This window comes from Balaenoptera acutorostrata, chromosome 3 (assembly GCF_949987535.1).
Source record: "Balaenoptera acutorostrata chromosome 3, mBalAcu1.1, whole genome shotgun sequence".
Taxonomy (NCBI): domain Eukaryota; kingdom Metazoa; phylum Chordata; class Mammalia; order Artiodactyla; family Balaenopteridae; genus Balaenoptera; species Balaenoptera acutorostrata.
In genome coordinates this window covers 149,139,829-149,160,022 of record NC_080066.1, presented here as the reverse complement: position 1 = coordinate 149,160,022, position 20,194 = coordinate 149,139,829, and the positions used below count along the sequence as shown (strand labels likewise).

General features: G+C 47.8%; 1 protein-coding gene across 3 annotated transcripts in view; it reads left to right on the top strand.

Annotated features, from left to right (window-relative positions):
* Positions 1–290: 290 nt before the first annotated feature.
* Positions 291–20,194, top strand: part of SLC8A3 (solute carrier family 8 member A3) — a 163,223-nt gene continuing 143,319 nt past the window's right edge. Inside the window, exon 1 of one of the 3 annotated variants that reach the window (XM_057544044.1) lies at positions 291–388. The gene's annotated coding sequence lies outside the window, so the exon portion shown is untranslated. Of the gene's footprint in view, positions 389–629; positions 1,312–20,194 lie in introns of those variants that run through there. The other 2 variants (XM_057544043.1, XM_057544045.1) reach the window with 2 other exon arrangements.

Below are 20,194 nucleotides of genomic sequence, written 5' to 3'. Positions count from 1 at the left end.
CTTATTTTTAGCCTTAAAAACCCCAAAACCAACATACCAGGGCTCACCCAAGCGTCTGTCACAGCTGTTGTTTGATTTGGGTTGAGAAAATGACAGACTGAGTTCTGCACCAAGTACAGATGGAAAAAAAAAAGGGGGGGGGGAAGGGAGTTTTATTTCCCCTCCACTGCCACCCTCCATACCCCCTCAACTCCTCCCCTAGGCCTGGGTGGACCCTGCCTGGGTAATCGTCCCCTGCTATATTTAAAAACCACAGATGTGTTTGGTAGAGACTTAATTTCGGGATTGCAGGCGGCGTCTCCTGAGGACAAGGGGAAAGCCGGTGCTGCGCTCCCGCCTGCCCGCCCTCCCCGCCGCTGCCCGGAACTCCGGACTCCACGGAATCCAGGTCAGGACGCGCCGCCGTCTTGGAACTACCCCTGGCCGGTAGGCGCCGGGCGCCAGGCTCCAAAGATTGGGTGGGTGGCCGCGGGCTACGGGTTCCGTCTGCACTTGGTCCTTGGGGCTCTCTGGACGCGACAGGCGGACTCGGCTTCCTCGCTGCTGGTCGGGAAGCTCTCTGAAAATTACCCCCATCGGCGCGCGAGGATAAATATGCGCGGCTTGTGATTCCGTGCAGCTCTCTCGCTCCCAGCTGATAGGGTGACGTTGGGTTTGGAGGCTTGGAGATTGGCTTTTTGATTTGGCTTCTTCCTGCAGCTTAATGGGCAAAGCTCTCGGCTCGCCCAGAAACCAGACCCTCCGCGCGTCCCCTCCGCGCGACGAGGCCGAGACGAGTCCCGCGGTGACGGCGAGCAAGGCGGTGAGCCGGCGCGCTCCCAGCCCCGGGAAAGCCCCGGCGCCGCGACCGCAAGCCCCGGGCCCTCGGAGCCGCCAGGGCGCGCCGAGCCGCTCGCCTTCTTGCCCCTCCCGGCAGGGATCCCCTCGCTGCCTGCGGCCGGGACTCCGGGCCTCTTCGGTGCTTAGTCCCGAGTCCGCCCCCGGGTCGGGGTTTTCCGGGGGGGTCTTCGGAGCGGTTCTCCCTGCTCCTTAAAACAGCGCCGAGGGACCCCTCCCCAGGCCCCCTGCTCTGGCCCCAGCCCTCGCACTCCGGATGCGCTGCCCCGCAGCTTCCTGAAAGCCGCTGGCCCACGAGCCCGGCCGGTGGGCGGCGGCGGCAGACTGACATGCCCCGGACGCGGCTGCGGCCGGCGGGCAGCCCGCGGGGGCGATGAGCCGCTGCGGCCGGTGAGGAGCCCGGCGGCGGGGGCATCGCGCACCTTCCTCACCCCCCTCACTTGCCCACCCCTCCCGGGAGATCGAGAGGAAACGGTGAGTGACGGGGTGAGCCTCCTGCCCTTCCCCCTCAACGGGCGGCCGAGGCCGGGGAGGCAGAAGTCGGGGGGTTGGGGATATCCCCGTGAGGGTTCCTGCTTGTGAATAATGGTGCTAATTAAGTTCTTTCTTAAGATCATTCCTATAAACTGCCTTCCTGCGGGTTGAGTGTCAGAAGAGGTGGGGGGGGGGAGGGTGCCCCGGAAAGTGTACTGGGCTGCCTGCGGTGCTGGGGGCGGGGGGGATGGCGTTCTGGCGGAGTGAGCATCTACCGGGGGGTGCGGGGGGCAGCGCAGAAAGAGATGCTTGGGCTTGTGCGTGCAGTCGGGTCGTGGGTTTGTGGGGTTACCGGCGGGGGCGCGTCAGGGAGGCTGAGTGCTGTGCTGCATGCTGGATGAATGTGTGCATGTGTGTGCGGGCTGCGCCAGGGCGTGCTGAGCTCCCGGGGTGGTGAGCGCCCGCCGGGTTTGGGGGCCAGGAGGGGAGCGCGTTACCCGCTCGGCGCGCGCCCGCGGGTGCAAACGCACGCGCGCACCCAACCTCTGGACTCCACCGCCGCGGGTCGGGAACTGCAGCCCCAGCGCACCCGCCCGCGGCGGCCAAGGGGGCGGGGAGAAGGAGGGTTTCTCCCGGCCTCTGTTCTCCCGTACGCGGTGGTCTGGGCGGGCCGGGGCCGGGTGGAGAGCGGTGAAGTGTGTAACTACCTCCCCCTAACCCGTACCCCCCTCTCCCCGCCTACACACCCTTCACCACCACACACACACACACACACACGCACACGCACACACACACACACACACACGCACGCACACAGCCACAGGCCCTCATTCAGAGACTAGCCTGCTCCTGCAGACCCTGCCTGACCTGCCCCGAGGACCCGAGCCATTGGAGGAGATGAAGAAAGCAATTTGTTCCGGGGGGAAAAAAAGCTATCTTTTCTCTTTATTCATTGCGTTTTATTTTTAACCGTGGAGGGAGGGGGTGGGGGCTTTAAATAGAACAAACGCCTTTAATGCAGTGCCATACATTTCCCCGCGCCCTACCCGCCTGCCTGCCGCCTGTCTCTCTCTGGCTCTCACTCTCTGGCTCTCTAGCTCCTGATGATTAAAAGACAAACCCAGAAGGTTTGGTGGTTCGGTCCCCTGAGCAGAAAGACTGAAACTGGGGCTAGTTTAGCAGAAAGGCAGGCCGCAGCTGGGAGCAAGGCTCCAAGCTCTTAGGTGGGGGAGAAACACCCCAAGCGGAGGGAGTTGTGGGTAAGTGATAGGAGCACATCCGGCCTCCTGGTGGGACACGAAAGGGAAGCCTCTGGGCCTTGGGGCGACCCGGTGCCTCGCAGCCGCGTGTGATTAATCTCCGCAGCTGTTGTGCCCTGTCCACTAGAGCTGAGCTCTTGTTTACCTCGATTTTCAAATATAGCTGCTGCGCCCTGCTCTCCCTGACAGAGGGGATCAGCTCACTCTGTCTGGGCGCCTGTCCACCTGCCAGCCCTTCTTGTTGCCGGCCTCACTGGATCCAAGTTTGAGAGGAACCTGCCCCTTCATGCCTTGCAGCTCTCCACGTGAGGACGGTTGAGCATCAGAGCTGGGGGTGACCAGGTGTGGCCCACCAACCCCTCCCTGCAGTCTGCAATTCCTGTCTGCAGGCTGCACGTACAAGTCCACTCCACAACTTCCTTTTCCTTTAAATAAAATATAGATACGGGGTTGAAAAGAAGAAGGTGGGACCTGTAGAACTGAACTTAGTTGAAGTGGTTCTCGAACTTAATGAAGATGGGAAGGCTGTTCATGTGGTTTCCTCCACCTGGAATGCTTTTTTGCTCTTCCAACACTCCTAAATTCCAACTCCGTCCTTCTCTAATATACTCCTATTCGTCCTTCAGCCCTTAGTTCATTGGTGACTTTCTCAAGGAAGCCTTCCGTACCTTCCCTGACTAGGCCAGATCCCCTTATTTTACACACTCAAAACTTGAACCTAATATTTTGAAGTAATTTAAAGATGCACATTCAATTTACTTATGTGATTGAGTAATGCCGGTCACGCCTCTGGAAAGTAAGCTGCATGAAGGGAGGAAAGATAGCTGGTGTTTATTCACATTGTATCCCCAGGGCCTGGCACTGTGCCTGGCATAGAGGAGCTACTCAGTCAACGTTGGGTGAATGAATGGACTTGGAGGAATAAGTTACCTCTCCTCTCCGCTCCTGCCCCTCTGATCTCTGCTTGGGCGTCTCTTGCACTGCACCCCAGAGTCTCCTGGTCAGAGAAGGAAGAATAGGGCTAGCAAACTGACCCTGTAAAAAACACGCCCTTCCCCTGGGCTTGTCCCTGGGCTGGGACCCTGAAGCCGAGGGAGTGTCCTTTTGCCCCAGCCCTGCCCTGTCCCCGTGCGAGGCGGTCCCGTGTACCGTCCCTGGCATAGTTGCTGCTATTGTCCGTGAGTAGTCATTGTGGGCATTGTTCCTCAGCCTGCATGGTCCAGTCACTGCCCACAGTATGGATTTGGGGGAATGTGTCACACATTTTGGCTTCTCTTCAAGCTACCAAGGTCAGATAAGAGAGGATAACTCCCTTTGCGCTCAAGCCTGGTTGCTTTGCTTAGAAGTTCAAACATTCGATGAGGTTCAGAAATACATAAGACTCCAAAAGAGAAAGCCTTCATTTATTCATTCAGTCAGTTATTTATTCAATAAATATTCAACAACCTACTCTGCCAGGCATTTGCTAGGTACTGAGGCAAATAGAATAGAATGGTCCCTTTCCTCGTAAATATACATTCGTTCCAGCAGGGGTAACCAAGTAGTGAACACATAATTAACATATAAAGTGATTCCTTTCAGTGGAGGGTAAATCCATGGTGCTGTCCCTAGGAGAACTTCTAGGGACAGTTAATTCCAGAAAGACAGGATAGGGAGGAGTTGGCTTTGGTGAAAGCAGGGAGGGGAGAGGTGGTGGAGAAAGTGCTTTGAGCGAAGGGATCAGTATGCAAAGGCCTAAAGTGGACAAGAGCCCTTCCAAATGACTGAAGACTGAGGGTAAAATTCGGGGAGATGAGTTTAGAGAAGCTCTAGGGGCCAAACATTGAAGGGCTTGTACTCGATGCTAAGGATTTCCACTGAGTTTCCAGGGGGTTTAGGAAGGTTTTTAGAACTGTAGTGCGTGGTCAGATTTGCATTTTAGATAGTATGTTGAGACCAGAATGTAGAGAGAGGGAGGTAGGGAATTAGGGGGCTGTTGTAGAAACCCAAGTGCATGGTCACCCTGGTGGCCTGTGAGGGAGGGTTAGGGGGTTCCTCTTTCTGTTTTAGCGTACAAACCAGAGCTGTCCTTCTAGGAAGAAGTTTCCCTATTTTCTTTAATGAGATTGGTTTATGTTTGGTTGTCTATTTGTTTTCTGTTTGTTTTAATGAATTGACATGTTTTTATTGATTGATTGATTTTTTTGGCTGTGTTGGGTCTTCGTTTCTGTGCGAAGGCTTTCTCTAGTTGTGGCCAGTGGGGGCCACTCTTTTTTTTTTTTTAATTATTATTATTTATTTATTATTTATTTTTGGCTGTGTTGGGTCTTTGTTTCTGTGCGAGGGCTTTCTCTAGTTGCGGCAAGCGGGGGCCACTCTTCATCGCGATGCACAGGCTTCTCACTATCGCGGCCTCTCTTGTTGCGGAGCGCAGGCTCAGTAGTTGTGGCTCACGGGCCTAGTTGCTCCACGGCATGTGGAATCTTCCCAGGGCTCGAACCCGTGTTCCCTGCATTGGCAAGCGGATTCTCAACCCCTGCTCCACCAGGGAAGCCCGGGGGCCACTCTTCATCACGGTGCGTGGGCCTCTCACTGTCGCGGCCTCTTTTGTTGCGGAGCACAGGCTCCAGATGCGCAGGCTCAGTAGTTGTGGCTCACGGGCCTAGTTGCTCCGCGGCATGTGGGATCCTCCCAGACCAGGGCTCGAACCCGTGTCCCCTGCATTGGCAGGCAGATTCTCAACCACTGCGCCACCAGGGAAGCCCTGTCTATTTGTTTTTTGGATGGCACTCTAAACCCAGCACTGGGCAGGACGCCTCAGGGGAAAGGAAAAATGGCTCCAGCAGGTGTTAGACACACTTCCTGGTCGACTGAGCTGCCCAGCAAGGCAGACCCCCAAAGATCTGAGGTCTCTGGGGGCTGGGGAAGGTCTCAAGCAGGAGGGTAGTGGATTTAGATCCATATCGAAGTCCATAGAGACTATTGAACAAGACATCTAGATAGGAAGAATCACATGTGTATGTATATGTATATTTTTTATAATATGGAGAGTGAATAAAGGCTAGTTCCCGAATCAAGTGTATTCAGATGTGGTATACAGAGTTGTGTCTATTAAGAAAACAGCTCTTGGAGTGGGCCAGGTAGCATTTACTGCCTTGATAGCTGAATGGCAAATAGTCCTTTCCTGGTTGTATACAGGAACGCTAGGTCATGTAGGGACTGGATCCAGAAGTGGGACTGGAAACTGTTTTCCTGCCCTGGCTTGCATGTGGCCATTTCCACATCACTTGAGGAGAGGACCTCCCAGTCATGCACTGCTTTGTTCATCCTAGAGAATGAAGCCAAACAGTGTGAGCTTGGCCAACACTCTTCCTTTGCCCCCTGATCTCCCAAGGGACACCTCATCCTTACTTGTCACTGGTCTCACAGTAAAAAAAAGCTCTCCCTTCCCTTCCTGCACAGTGGCCCTCCTGCCCTGCCTTCATAAACTTGCCCTGAGCTCTCTCTTTTTCAGCATTGAATCTCCTCCTTCTAACTGTAAGCATGCTCAACAAACCCCATCCTGACAAGAATATCACTTTGTTCAATTCCTCCCCCGTCATTTTCTCTTCCCGTCTTGCTTTCAACAGACTCTTGAAATTTTAGAGTAGACATCTGTCTCTATTTCCCCATCACTCATTCATTCACTTAGCCCCTTGCTTTCTCACTTTTTTCTACCTCCTGCCCAACTATCACCCACCAAGCACTTCTCATTCTCCCAAATATAATAACTTATTCCTGATTCCCCCCAACGCCCGTCAGATAAGAATGATCATTAGCTCCTTGAAACTTTCTCCTCTTGGCTTCTATCACACTGAACTCTCCACTTACTCTCTAGGTGGTCCCTCTTCCACCTCCTCTCCAAGATCCTCTCCTCCCTCCCAGTTTTCCTCTTCTACCTTATCCTTCAGCATCTTCCTTAGTGGTTTGTGCGTGGAGAATTCTCAGTCAAGGACTCTAGCTCTCCAAGCCCAGCAGCTTGTTTCCAGCCACTTGCACAATATCTCCCACAGGATGTCCTGTCAGCCCCTCAAACTGATTCTTTACTAAACTGACATCTTTGTCCTTAGGAGTTGTTCTTCCTGACTTCCCGCTTTCTATTGATGGCATCAGACAACTTCCGGTCACCCTGGCTGGAAGTCCCCAAGTTTACCTATGACTCCGCCCCCTTGTTATCCGAGAACAGTAGTCCTCCCTTAACCACACTTTCACTCTTTGCGGTTTCAGTTACCCGTCAACTTTGGTCCGAAAATATTTAATGGAAAATTCCAGAAATAAACAATTCATAAGTCTTAAATTGTGCACTGTTTTGAGTGATGAAATCTGGTGCCATCCTGGGCCCATCCCGCCCCGGATGTGAACCATCACTTTGTCCAGCGTATCCCTGCCCATTAGTCACTTTGTAGCCGGGCTCAGTTATCAGATCGACTGTCGCGGAATCGCAGTGCTTGTGTTCAAGGGACCCTTATTTTACTTAATCATGGCCCCAAAGCACAAGAATGGTGATGCTGGCAATTCGGATGGGCCAAAGAGAAGCCGCGAAGTGCTTCCTTTAAGTGAAAAAGCGCAAGTTCACCACTTAATAAGGAAAGAAAAAATCCTATGCTGAGGTTGCTAAGATCTACGGTAAGAACCATGAAATTGGGAAGGAAAAAGAAATTCATGCTAGTTTTGCTGTCGCACCTCTCTCACACTACAGAAGTTACAGCCGCGTGATAAGTTACGGTGCGTGATAAAGTGCTTTGTTAAGATGGAAAAAGCATTAAATTTGTACTATAAGATATTTTGAGCGAGAGAGAAAAAGACTACATTCACATAACTTTTATTAAAGTGTATTGTTATAATTGTTCTATTTTATTATTAGTTATTGTTAATCTCTTACTGGGCCTAATTTGTAAATTCAACTATAAGCATGTATGTACAGGAAAAAAACGTACTATATGTAGAGTTAAGTACTATCTGCAGTTTCAGGCATCCACTGGGGGTCTTGGAATTTATCCCACAAAGATGAAGGGGGACTATCGTATGTCTGTTAAGTTCATTCCTCTCTTCTCCATCCCTACTACCACTACCTCAGTACAGAGTTGATAACATCTTACATAATAATAATGATAATTATAATAATAATTATTATTACAGCAGCCAACATTTGTATGTTTGCAACAGAATCTGTTGCAAGGTGCCTAACACTGATTTTTCCCATTCAATCCTTGCCATACCTGTATGAAGTAACAATTATTATGATACTATAAACAATAACTTTCTAACATCTTCCCAACTTCATTCTCCCGGTCCTTCAATTCATTTTAGCAACTGTTACGAGATTCCCCTCCTAAAACACCATTCTAGGCTTGTCATTTTCCCACACAAAAAAATCCTGAAGGGCCTCCCATTTTTTGCAGCAGTCCAACTCCTGGTATTCAAGGGCCTCCATGGCCTGGTTCACCACTCCACTTATAGTCTCACTTTTTACAATTCCCACGTAGGCACATAAGTACACTTGTCCTTTCTTCTTCTGTGCCTTTGTTCATGGTTTGCCTTTCACTAAGAATCCTACCTGTTCTTCAGTGTTCAGTTCAAATACCTCTTTCTAATGGGAAGGCTTTGTGGAGAAGCAGTCTCTTATTCTGAATATTTATAACACAGCATCTGTTTTTCATGAGACCCTTATATTTATTGAAATGCAGATTTTTAAAATTATTTAAAAAATATTTTTTTTGTCTTGTGACTTACTTTCCTTCCTGGACCAAGTCCTTTTTCTCTCTTCCACTCCTTGTTGCATGATGCCTGAAACACAGTGGGTGTTCAATGAAAAGTGAAGAAATGAATAACCTGCCTCACTTTTGAGGCATGTGAAACAAGGTCAAGAAAGGAATCTGTCCTGTTTATCGTAAAAGGAGCCAGTGATGGAGTCAAAAACTCAAACCAGGAGCAAGCAATGTGGTATCACAGAAGATGCGTTGAACGGGTAGCAAGAACATTATATTCTAGTTATTATCACTTCTGACAACTACAGGCAAGACCCACTTCTTCTCTCTGGGCCTCACATTCGTTACGCTTTAAAAAAGGCTATGTTAGATGCGCTGATTTTAAGCTACCTCCCTGACCTGACAATTCTGTGTTCTGTGGGTCTTGTTCCACAGCCTAGAGATCACCTCCTACTAAGAATATTATTCGTGCTGACCGCATCTTTTGTTTCAGAACCTTCCAGCTGCAATTTGAAGCCCCCAATTTGTTATCACATTGGGTCTCTAGAGGTCAAATGAGCAGCCAACCCAACTATCTGGATGTCTGGCCTACAAGACATCCTGAGCTGGTTAAGGGCCCTGATGGCCCAAGGTTGGCACTCCTGTGTGGAGTCCCTTCCCACTGCGACACTCTGGGCCATTCTCAGAATGACTAGTAGTGCTCGGTCCCCAAATGCTCCAGACAATTCTGTCTCAATTCCTGTGCTTCTGCTTTTCCTTTTCCATCCAGGAAGGATGTATTTGAATCCGTGTAGACTCTGTTGAGAGTCTACGTGGAATCACTTTGTCCAGCGGCTTTCCAGAGGCTCTGCTCACTGCCTACCATACCACTGTACTCTCTCCCCTAGGATTCGGGAAGAATCATCTTGAGTCTGTGCCTTCCAGCCTCTCAGAAGGAACTAATGGGGGAGTCAACTTCGAGGAGAATCATTAGAGGGGTGGGGAGAGAGCACAGCTGTCAAGACAGCATCTGGATCTGCTGGGAGTCCTAGGAGTCTGCTCCTAGTACCCTCTTGTGAAAGGAGGCCCCAGAACACCCCTGGGGCTAAGTGTACAAGAAAATCCCCCAGCCACGTGTCAGAGAGAGTACTTTGAGTGCTTGCCCGAGTCCATTTGCTCTTCATTTGGGCAATGATATGACCTAATCCCATATTTTAACATTTAAAAATTAAGAGAAATTAAATGGCATTAAAATAAATCAGCCTCCTGGAGAATGTGCTGAGGAAAAGGTACATAAAAGCAGCTAATCACCAGCTTCCCCTTGATGGGTAGGCAACAGGGCAGAGGGATGTCAGCCCTCTCTCTGTGGATAATTCCAAAAGATAGAGCCCAAGTGGTTTTCTCTGGGGAACAGGGAGGGGCGGGAACAATGCCCCCTCAGGCTGTCCTGGGCCCCTGGCCCAGCCCTGATTTCCTTTCAGTGACAGGGGATGTTGTCTCTTGGTCTTGCCTGACATGATACTTTTTCAGGCTTGGCGGAAGAAGACCCCTGGCAGCCGGATGACCAAGGTTTGGTTCTGGCTTCATTATTTCTTGGCTTGGAAACTCTAGGCAGTGAACTGAGCCTCTGTTTCTTCATCTGTATGAACAACCTCATGAGGATTAAATGAGATCATGTAAGTGAGAAGGCCTTTGTCAATTGTTGGTACAGACTATCACTGGAGATTTGTTGAGTGAATAGTGTACTATGAATGTTGGTTATCATGAGGCCACACACTCTGGAGGAAAAGTAAGGTGTCCATGAGAGGGCTAAGGTGGAGAGAATGAAATGTGCTTAGAAACATCCTCACAACCACCCTCCAGATACTACTGTGGTCCTATTGGTGCTTTCAAACGAACAAAACTGGCTGTTCTCTGAGGTCATTGGCTTTAACCATTTACCTTTCTACCCCAAGGCTTCCCAGGAAGCTTGACATCTCCCCTCACAGGTGCATCTTTCCAAAAATGCTTATTCCTGCAGAGTGAGCATTGATCTCCTCAAGAAATACTGACACTCACTCTGTCAGGCTCCAGTCAAGGCCCTGAGAATACTGTGGTGAATCAAAAGACCAAGTTTTCTGCTCCCATGGAGTTTATGTTCTATGATAAACCAGTGAACAAACAGAAAAACAATGATGATTTCAGTCACTGTGTGTGCTCTAAAGAAAAGGAAGAGTGGGACTTCCCTGGCGGTCCAGTGGTTAAGATTCCACACTTCCACTTCAGGGGGCACGGGTTCGATCCTGGTCGGGGAGCCAAGATCCTGCATGCCGCTCGGTGCGGCCAAAAAAAAGAAAGAAAGAAAAGGAAAAGTGGTGTGACAGAGTGCTGAGGGGGAAGGATAGGATCATATTTAGTTAAGATGAGGGCAGGAAGCCTCTGAGAAGGCGGCATCTGAGACCTGAATGAGATCAAAAAGTGATCTATAGAGATCTTTAGGGTAGAGGTGTTGCCAGCAGAGAGAACAGTAAATGCAAAGGTCCTAGGGCAGGTACATGCTGGATGTGTTCTAGAAACTTCAGGGAACTCCACCATAGCTGGACTGGAGTATCGCAGCAGCAAAACGAAGTGGTGGGAGGTGAGGGTGGGAAGTTAGAAGTCAGTAGGGGCTGGGGAGTTCTGCAGAAAGAGAAGGTTGCAAAGAATGGCATGATGTACAGTAAGTCCCCTACATATGAACCTTCAAGTTGCGAACTTTCAAAGATTCGAACTTGCGTTCCATCAATGTCACGCGTGAGTGAAATTGCAGCTTGTCTCCTACTGCTGTCGATCCTTCAGCTCTACCATCTCCCACCTCCTCTCCCTCCTCCAGTCAGTAATTCTTCTAGCCTGTTCACTCGATGGCAGCCCCTGTATGCCAACTGTTGCACTGTACTACTGTACTTTTCAAGGTACTGCACTGTAAGATTAAAAATGTTTTTTTTTGTGTTGTTTGTTTTTTATGCATTATTTGTGTGAAAAGTATTATAAACTTCTTACAGTACAGTACTATATAGCCGACTGTGTCAGTTGGGTACCTAGGCTGACTTTGTTGGACTTACAAACAAATTAGACTTAGGAACGCACTCTCGGAATGGAACTCATTCGTATGTTGGGGACTTACTGTATCTGATTTACATTTTAAAAAGACACGGTGGCTGTTTTTCTGGAGCGTAGACTGTAAGAGATGAGGCAAGACTGACAGCTTTGCCGTAGTCCAGGTGAGGTAATATTGGACCTCCAGTAGCTGGAAAAGAATGTGACACGCATTTGGCACCCAATAAACTTGAGAACACATCGAGGCAGAAATGATCGTCAAAGAACCTACAACTGTGATGGGCACATAGTAAATGCCTGACAAACTTTTTCATGAATCAATGAGCAGAATCAGGCTTTCTTGTAACCCACGCTAGGATTTGAGTTCATCTCGGTATTTTGGATCTTTTAGAAATACTTTTTACTTTTCTAGCTGGCAGTATTTTGGAGGGGCAGTGCATTTTATGAGTTCATTTTCTTCTGTGTAAAACTGCATTCTCCTTTGAAAGAGATGTGAGAAATCTGACTCTACCACTTCCGGGGCGGTGTGGGGTGACGAAATGGCTATTCTCAGTCAGTGTTGGTAATTCCTAAAACCCTGTGCTCACATTTGGAAACCGATCTTGTGTACTTTTCTGTGCACTTCTCCACAGCAGGGACCAGACCTGTCTCATCTCCGTATCTCCTGAACTTATCACAGTCAGGACTATTGAGCCAACACATGGTTATTACCTTGACTAGACTGAGGAGCATTCTGGTGCCTTGGTGGAGCTCTGGGGCCTTCTTGCTGTCTTCCTGGAGAACCCAGAACTCTCCTGGCATCATTTGTCTTACAGTCACAGGACATCCCTAAAACTAAACAGGTATCTAAGTTCAACGGATTTGTGTTGAATTTTTCAGCTCCCATTTCTTTGGGCCTGGAGATCCCTGAATCAGGAGAACCCTTGTGGGACCAGTGGGATGACGAAGGTGCCTGATGTGGTTTGGTCCTGCCTGTGGCTCTTCATCCCTTTTTCACCATCATTTTCTATTTTCAATTAGTCCTCAACCTGTATGGATTCTACTTTTGAAAAAGTTCTAAACCCCTGCCTCTCCTCAGTGGGCCTGCTCTCATTGCCTGTGCTCAGATTCTGATCATGTCTCACTCACATACCTCAAGAGTCTCTGAACCGGTCTTCTGCCCCGAGTCTTGCCCCACTTTTGTTCACTTATCCAGTTTCCACATTGTCGTCAGTCTAGGGCTCCATACAAAGGAAAAACAATGATCTTGTCCCTCCTGTGATTAAAAAACTTTCAGTGGTTCCTTATTACCTCCAAGATAATTCCCCAATACCTTGGCTGGGCGTACAAGGCCTTTTACAAACTATTCCTCACTTATTTCTGCAGCTTCTCTCAAGTGCCCTGTCCTTCAGACACCCTGCTCACTGTTCTTTAAACAGACACTGCTTGTTGAGGCTGATGTGCTCTTTAGCATGGCTTTCTCTTACCTTTGTTTGAGGTGCACTGGCTTCGACCCAGTTAACTCCTATTCATTCTTCAAATCCTAGATCTAAAGTTGCCTGGTCCATGAAGCCGGCCCTGATGATCCCAGGCAGCACTTGACCTTCCTTCCTCTGTACTCTCTTGGCACATTCCACATGCTTCCAAATCTAGGACTCGTTTTGTTGTAATTTGGTTTTCTGTCACTGTTCTCCAGTGAAGTGTGTGCTCCTCAGGGGGGATTACATTTTGTTCATATAACTCAAATTGGAAAAACCTTGCTCACAGCATCCCTGACAGATGGGATGCTCCGTCTGAACACTGCCAAGAGTGGGAGAAATCACTGGCTATTATGCCTTCTATTTTTGCATATTTATTCATGGATCTATTCATTCACTAAGTATATACTGAACACCCACTCTATGCCAGGCACTGATATAGACACTGGGGATACAGAAATACCAAACAGATAAAAATTTCTACCCTCTAGGAACTTTTATTCTAATTTTTCTGAATGTGCCAAAAAAAAAAAAAAAATGAGTTGGATACAAAGCAGAGTAACCTCCTCATCATAGTTCTGTGAAAGTTGACCTGTGCCACATGGACTGGATTTCATACAAGTGCATGCATGTATAAATGAATAAACGCATCACCAAACAAACAAAGATAGGGTGAGGAAAAAGGGAAAATACTTAGAAACATGTTTGCTGAAAATGGATGCGTACCATCATTTTCCAATATAGGTAAGGGAACTCTGGGTCTTTTCTATTTCTTTAGTAAAAGTGTAAATTTAGCAGACAGCAAGTTTAGGGGGAGACAAAGGGAAAATCTACTTATATGAGTAGGGAGTTGATGCTGACTCTCCTTGGCAAGGTATGAAAGGAAGAGAGAGTCCAGGAGAGTGGGATGTTTGTCCAGTGTATAGAAAGGCTTTGTGGTACCCATTTATAAGTCAACTCATGATACACTAAGAGTCCTATTTTTTGGTCCAAAGAAAGTCCCTAATGGTTGGAATCCCTGAGACGCAAATGTCTTAGTCAGGCTGTGTTCCTTTTCTTCTCTCCCTTGGCTGCACCTCAAAATCAACTAAGGAACTTTTAAGAAGGCTAAATATCTAGACTCCACTCCCAGAGAGTCCAAAACTTAGGTCTGGAGTAGGATCCAGATATCTGTATTTTTGAGAGCTCCAAAGTTATTCTAAAGCACAGCCCTATCTAGCACGTGATCCTAGTTCCATTATTGCCTCCAATGTGGGGAATGACTTACATGCTGATGTAGATCCAGCAGCAGGAGAAGCAGAACTTTAATTAGGTGGGCAAAGCCCTTTCTCTTCCTTTCTCTATGGCCCCCTCTCATGGTTTGTGACTCTCCAGATCTGTCAAAGACTTATGGAGGGCAAAGTCCTCTGGCTTCCACAGAGTCTGGTAAACCTTCGAATAGAACCAACAAGCCTTGGAATCATAGAATTTTAGAGGCAGAGAGGATATTAGAGATCAGGTCCAACCTCTTAGCCCTATCAGCTGAGTGTGATCACTTGCTAAAAAAGAAAAAGTCCCTTAGAGAATCCCTCAGGGAATTTCTCTAAGAGTGTAGGAGATGGACATGTAGACAAATAAGCCCAGATTAACGTGACAATGTGTGACAAGTGCTTCAGTGGTCATCAAAGTGCTAGAGGAAGGCGGGGGAGAAAAATGACTCATTTGGAAGGTAGAGGAAGAGGGCATTATCAGGGAAGGCTTCCCAGAGGAGGTAGAGGTTCCTAGAGCTGTAGGTTCTTGACCTAAGGGCTCCAGATTCCTACCCTGTTATTCCACCATCCCTTTTAGATTTGGGCATTTGACATACCGAGTTTCATAGCTTAGCTGTGCCACTTGCTCAGCTAGTGGACCTTGGGTGAATTATTAATCATCGGGCCCAAGTCTCCTCATTTCTAAAACAGATAATACTACCTGAATCATGGTGGGATACTTAGGTATTAAGCAGCAGCTATAAAAGTACCTAATGCAGTGCCAGCCATAGAGTAAGTACCCAATGAATAGATATGATGATTGTTGTTGTTGTCGTCATTTTTAGAGTCTTTGGTTTATACACAGCATGAGGAGAAGGAGGCCTGCTGGTGCTTCCTCTTCTTGTGTGGTAGTGCCTGGGAGAGAGCCAGCAGGGTTTTACGAAGTTATCATAGGGCTTGGACGTCATGAAGGGTTTGGGGGCTTCAAGGAAGGCAAAATATGACAATTGCATGAGATCAGAGAAGAAAGAACAGTAAAATACTAACCATATCATGTGCTACTGCAAGGTTCTTGATATTAGAAAGCCGTGCTGCATTGCAACCACTGTCCGCAAGGTTAGAGGCAGCTCTGCAGTGACCAACTTGAGAGCTTAGAGAAGAACAAGAAAAAGACAGTACTTCCCATGACATCATCGTAGACACTTACGTCCATGATTCCTTGTTTGTCTCTATTCCTCATCAGAAGGTAAATGCTATAAAGTTGGGGATGTGGTGTAGCTCGTTCATGGCAGTACACCCAATCCCTAGGACAGTGCTTGGTCCAAAATGGGCATTCAAAGAGCAATTGTTTAAAAAATGGGTTTGATCCAAGGTGCCTTTGGTAAATCCAGAACGTAGGCTCTCCTTGCCTTTTTGGGGCCCCCTTTTCCTACCACCCTCCCTTAGCTTAATCTCTTATCCTTTGAGGTCTCCTTGGGCCAACCTAACTTAAATGTGTGCCTTCGCTTCTTTGCCTTTCGTGAGAGACGGCCCTACCTGCCATCAAAGCATTTTTGACTCAGAGGAACTATGGAGATTATCCAACCCAACACAGATTTTCTGGATGAGGAAGCTGATGCCATAAGAGGTTCACTGACTCTTCAAAGTCTTATAGCTTGTTGAGGCAGAGCTGGGAAGAAAATTCTTGCCTCCTGCTTTCAAATTTGGGGCTCTACCACTGCTCCAGGCTGCCTTGGAGTATGTAGAGCCTCCAAGCTCGTAGCAAGGGCTCCATATCCAGAAAGACTCACCACCCCCTCCTAAGGTCCTTGCTTTTCAAAGGGGTACCCAAACGTAGGGCATCTACCCGGCACAGTGGTTAACATCGTGTGCTCTGGAGTCAGGCTGCCAGAATTCAAGAGCTTATTTTTCTACTTACTGTGATTTGGGCAAATTCTTTAACCTTTATGAACTCAAATTTGCGTATCTGTAAAATAGGCGTGATGATAGTATTAACTTTTTCACTCTGAAGATTCAAAGAGATCATAATGCACGAAAAGCAGCATCATTGTAATTTCCTCCTTGGATCCAAGTTCCAATTGTGGCAGACAAACTACCTAAGCAGCCGAGGTCACGTCTTTCCTACTCTTTGAGAGTGCCGGGAATTTTGTTCCTGTGTTTCTGGGAGAGCACTGCCACAGAGAGGACGCTGCAGACTCTTATCCCTTGTAGGCAGAGGAAGTACAGGAGAAGATGCGGTGTTCCTGGACTCAGGTGACACTTCAGATCCTGCGCAGCCTGGCTGCACCTAAAAGTTTAATGTAAATTGGCTGTGACACCTGTGCAGGGGCCCAGATTTAGAAGCAGAGCAGGATGAGTCTACCCAGGCTGGTGACAAGCCCGGAGCAGTGTTCCCCATTGGAGAAAGTGGAGGGCGTAGCAGGAGGGAGAATTTGCTCAGTCTGGCCTGGTGGCACTGTTTTATTAATGATCTGGAAGAGCAGAGGAACAGTGACTTTCATTAAATATGCCAGATATTGAAAGATGTCAGGAGCCACTGCTGAGGACACAGACACCTTGCAGACGGCCCCCGGGGGCGTTAGGAAAATAATCCAGGAAAAAGATGAGGGGCCGTGGGCTGAGCTGAGGGGACAGAGGGTCATCATATGCAGAATATACCCTAGGCTCACCCTCTTTATCTGTATCTGTTCTGTTTCCAATAGATTTCGAACTCATCTTCTGCTTTGGTTTTGTTCCTCTTACAGTCATCCTAAACCCTTTAGCCAAATTAGTTTTTCTGAAATACAAATCAGACCATGTCATTCTCCTGTTCAGAATCCTATCATTGGCTTTTCACTGCCCTTAGGATAAAAAAATCCCATCTTCTCAGCCTGGCATATAAGACTTGCCATGAATTGGGTCCTCCCTCCATGACCAGCCTCATCTTCTGCCTCTTCTGCCTCGCACTGAATTCCTTGTAATCCTGTGCACACAGCAGGCTTTTCCATGGCTTCGTGTCTTTGCTTGGGCTGTTCTCTTTGACTCAAGTGCCCTTCCCACTTTCTTTCTTTTTCTTTCTTTCTTCTTCTTCTTTTTTTTTTTTTTTTTTAAACTGAAGCTCACTCATGCTTGAAGCCTCATTTCAGGGATCACTTCCTTCAGAACGCCTCCCTGAATCCCCAAGCTGGCTCAGTGCTCTCCTCACGTTCGGCAGCATTCTGCCCATACCTTCACTGACGATAGTAGAAGTGCCTATGTGTGCAGCTCTCCACCCCTGCTAGATGGTACCTTCGAGGGCAAACCCTGTATCATTTTTTATTTTGCCCACCGGCATCTAGTACCAGGCCTGGAGAATCATAGGCATTTGTTAATGTTTGTCAAACTGAACTGATGGGAAGGAGAATATTCGGGTGGGAGATGGCCTCGGGCAACCATGACACCCCCAGGAAACCTAGGGACCGGGCAGCTCTACCAAATGGTTGGTCTCTCCTGTGAGGGTACGTGGGGCAGTCATATTGCTTCTAAGTCCACAGAAGACTGGAAGCTGATTGGGGCTCGTGGACATTCTGCAACAAATTGGGACATCCTAGTAAAGTGGAGTGGTTAAGACCATAAATTTTATGTCATCTGTGTGTGAGCTCTGGCTCTGCTACTTCTTTGCTTTATGCTTTGAGTAAATGACTCAAATGACTTAACTAAGACTCAGTTTCCCAAAATGTAAAAGAGGGATAAAAATAGTACTAATCTCATAGGGTTGTTATGAAGAGGAAATGGGATCATACTTTATGCACACAATAAGCACTTTTAAGCGTTAGTTACAGTCATTAATATCTTCCTTATTTGGGGTGGTTCTGGGGGGTCTCAAGCTGAGTCACCTCCCTGACTTAGGGCTGAATAAAAGCCTTCTGGAGCCACCAAAGATCACTTGGGTCTCTGAGGGACTGCAGTGGATCCCACAGGAGGTTGGGATCTGTCTCAGTTGGTGTCTGGGGCTGGGGCAATGGCACAAAAAGATGACTGTTGTCTTGTTCATCAGAGACGTCCCCTCTCCCTCTAACTTCTCAGGCAGAAACCATCTCCTGGCAGGGCCGGAAAGAACAACTGGGCATCCACGGCTCGTTTTCCACCTTCAGTTCCAAAAACTTGATGCAGGCAATTCTTAGCCACCTTCTTGCCTTGTTTTCTTTTATCCTTTCCTTCAGTTCATTTGTTTTTCTCAGGGAACAGCCTGATTCTGACCACATGATAGCATAGTCCCTGTAAAAACCTATTGCCACAGGTGTCTGTAGGACCAAGGGAAATAAAGACCATGATCCTGCTTAATTCTCCAGGTAGGTAAGATCAGTAGGAGTCCTCATCCCCCTTTGATCAGGATAACTCTACTATCTCAATGTTACATGTCCCTTGACTGCAGCAGGCCAGCCCTCTTCCCTAACCTGTGGATAGCCCACCCCTGTGGGCTTGGCCAGCCATGCAGCTGCCACCGCCTGTCACCATGTTGGCTCTTGATCAAAGAGCTGCTCCAGCTGTGCCCACCTTCTGTCTCCTCATGTCTGGGGCTTATCAGAATTCACAAAGTGTTGTGTTTTCCGAGGTCAAGGCAAGGAGCCAGGATCTGTCTCTGTCCACATTTCTCTGGCTAGGTGAGTGCCAAACCTATGAATTGGGTCACTGTGTGCATCACAGATTATGAGGGCTTTGAATATGGATGCTGAACACCTTCAGCCTCTCTACTCCTCCATGGTCATTGTCATAGCCTCTTCTCCTCTGAGTGAGGTCAAAGCTCCAAGCACCTTCTGGGATGACCCCCAGTACCTGGACTAATGGGGAATGTGGTCCTCAGCAGTTGGCTCTGTGGATTAACGAAACCAAGTTAATCCACAGAGCCCGTTGGGAGGAGGGCCTTCAGGATTACAGTATGCACCAGGGTGTACTGTGTTCCAAAGGGAATTTCTCTTTGAGTACCAGCCTTGGGAATTTAAAGAGGTCCTACATAGCCTCTAAAATCTAGTCCAGATTTGTCTATGAGATCTTTTTTTTTTTTTCCTAAAACAAATGGCTATAATTCAGATTGTAAAATGACTTTAAAGAAGGGTGATTTCTGAGTTTATTAGTCTTCAGGCTACCATAACAACATACCATAGACTGGGTGGGTTAAACAATAGAAGTTTATTGGGAGGCTGGGATTCCAAGATCAAGATACTGGCCAATTTGGTTTCTGGATAGAGGTCTCTTCCTGGCTTGCAGATGACCACTTTCTGCCTATGTCCTCACAAAATGGAGAGCGCTCTCTCTCTCTCTCTCTCTCTCTCTCTCTCTCTCGTCTTCTTATAAGGCCACCAATCCTATTGGATTAGGACCCCACCCTTATGACTTCATTTCACCTTAATTACTTCCTAGAAGTCCTATCTCCAAATAAAGCCACAGTGTGGATTAGGGCTTCAATATAGGAATTTGGGGAAGGGCACAATTCAGTCCATAGCACTGAGGAAGCTTCCCTTAGGGCCACATTTATTTATTCCCAAACATACGTTTACTGAGCATCTAACTAACTACTTAGGATACCATGGGAAACAGAATAGACATAATCTTTGCCTTTATATCATTCATAGTTTAATGGATGAGTTAGTCATTAATCATATAATCCTACAAATACCCATGTAATTTCAAAATGTTAGAAGTGCCACGAAGGAAAATTAAAGAGGGAGTTGACCATTTTTAGGGTGAATGTAAGTTTTTCTGAGAGAGTGACACTCAAGCTGAGATCTAAAGCATTGTTAACAGTGGGGGTACGAAGAAGGAATAGTCATTTTGGTCATGGATGATGTTATGGGCAAAGGTCCTGAGGTGGAAAATAAGTTGGTGTACTCCGGGACCTGATATGGCCATTATTGCAGAAATGCAGTGAGAGGGGCAGTGGCAAGAGCTGAGGGGGAAGAGGAGGAAGAAAGGAGCTCGTGCGAGGCTTGGCGGGTCATGGTAAGGATCCTGGTCTCTATATTAAGAGCGAGGGGAAAATACTGAAGGGCTTCAAACGGGGGAGTGAGAGCATAGGTTTGGGTTTTTTAAAAAAAGATGACTGTGGCTATATGAGAAGATGGAATAGAGAATGGTCAGAGTTGGAGTGAGTTCAGTGAGGAGGTGACTGTAGTAGATCCATCTGGTGAGGAGTAAGGGGG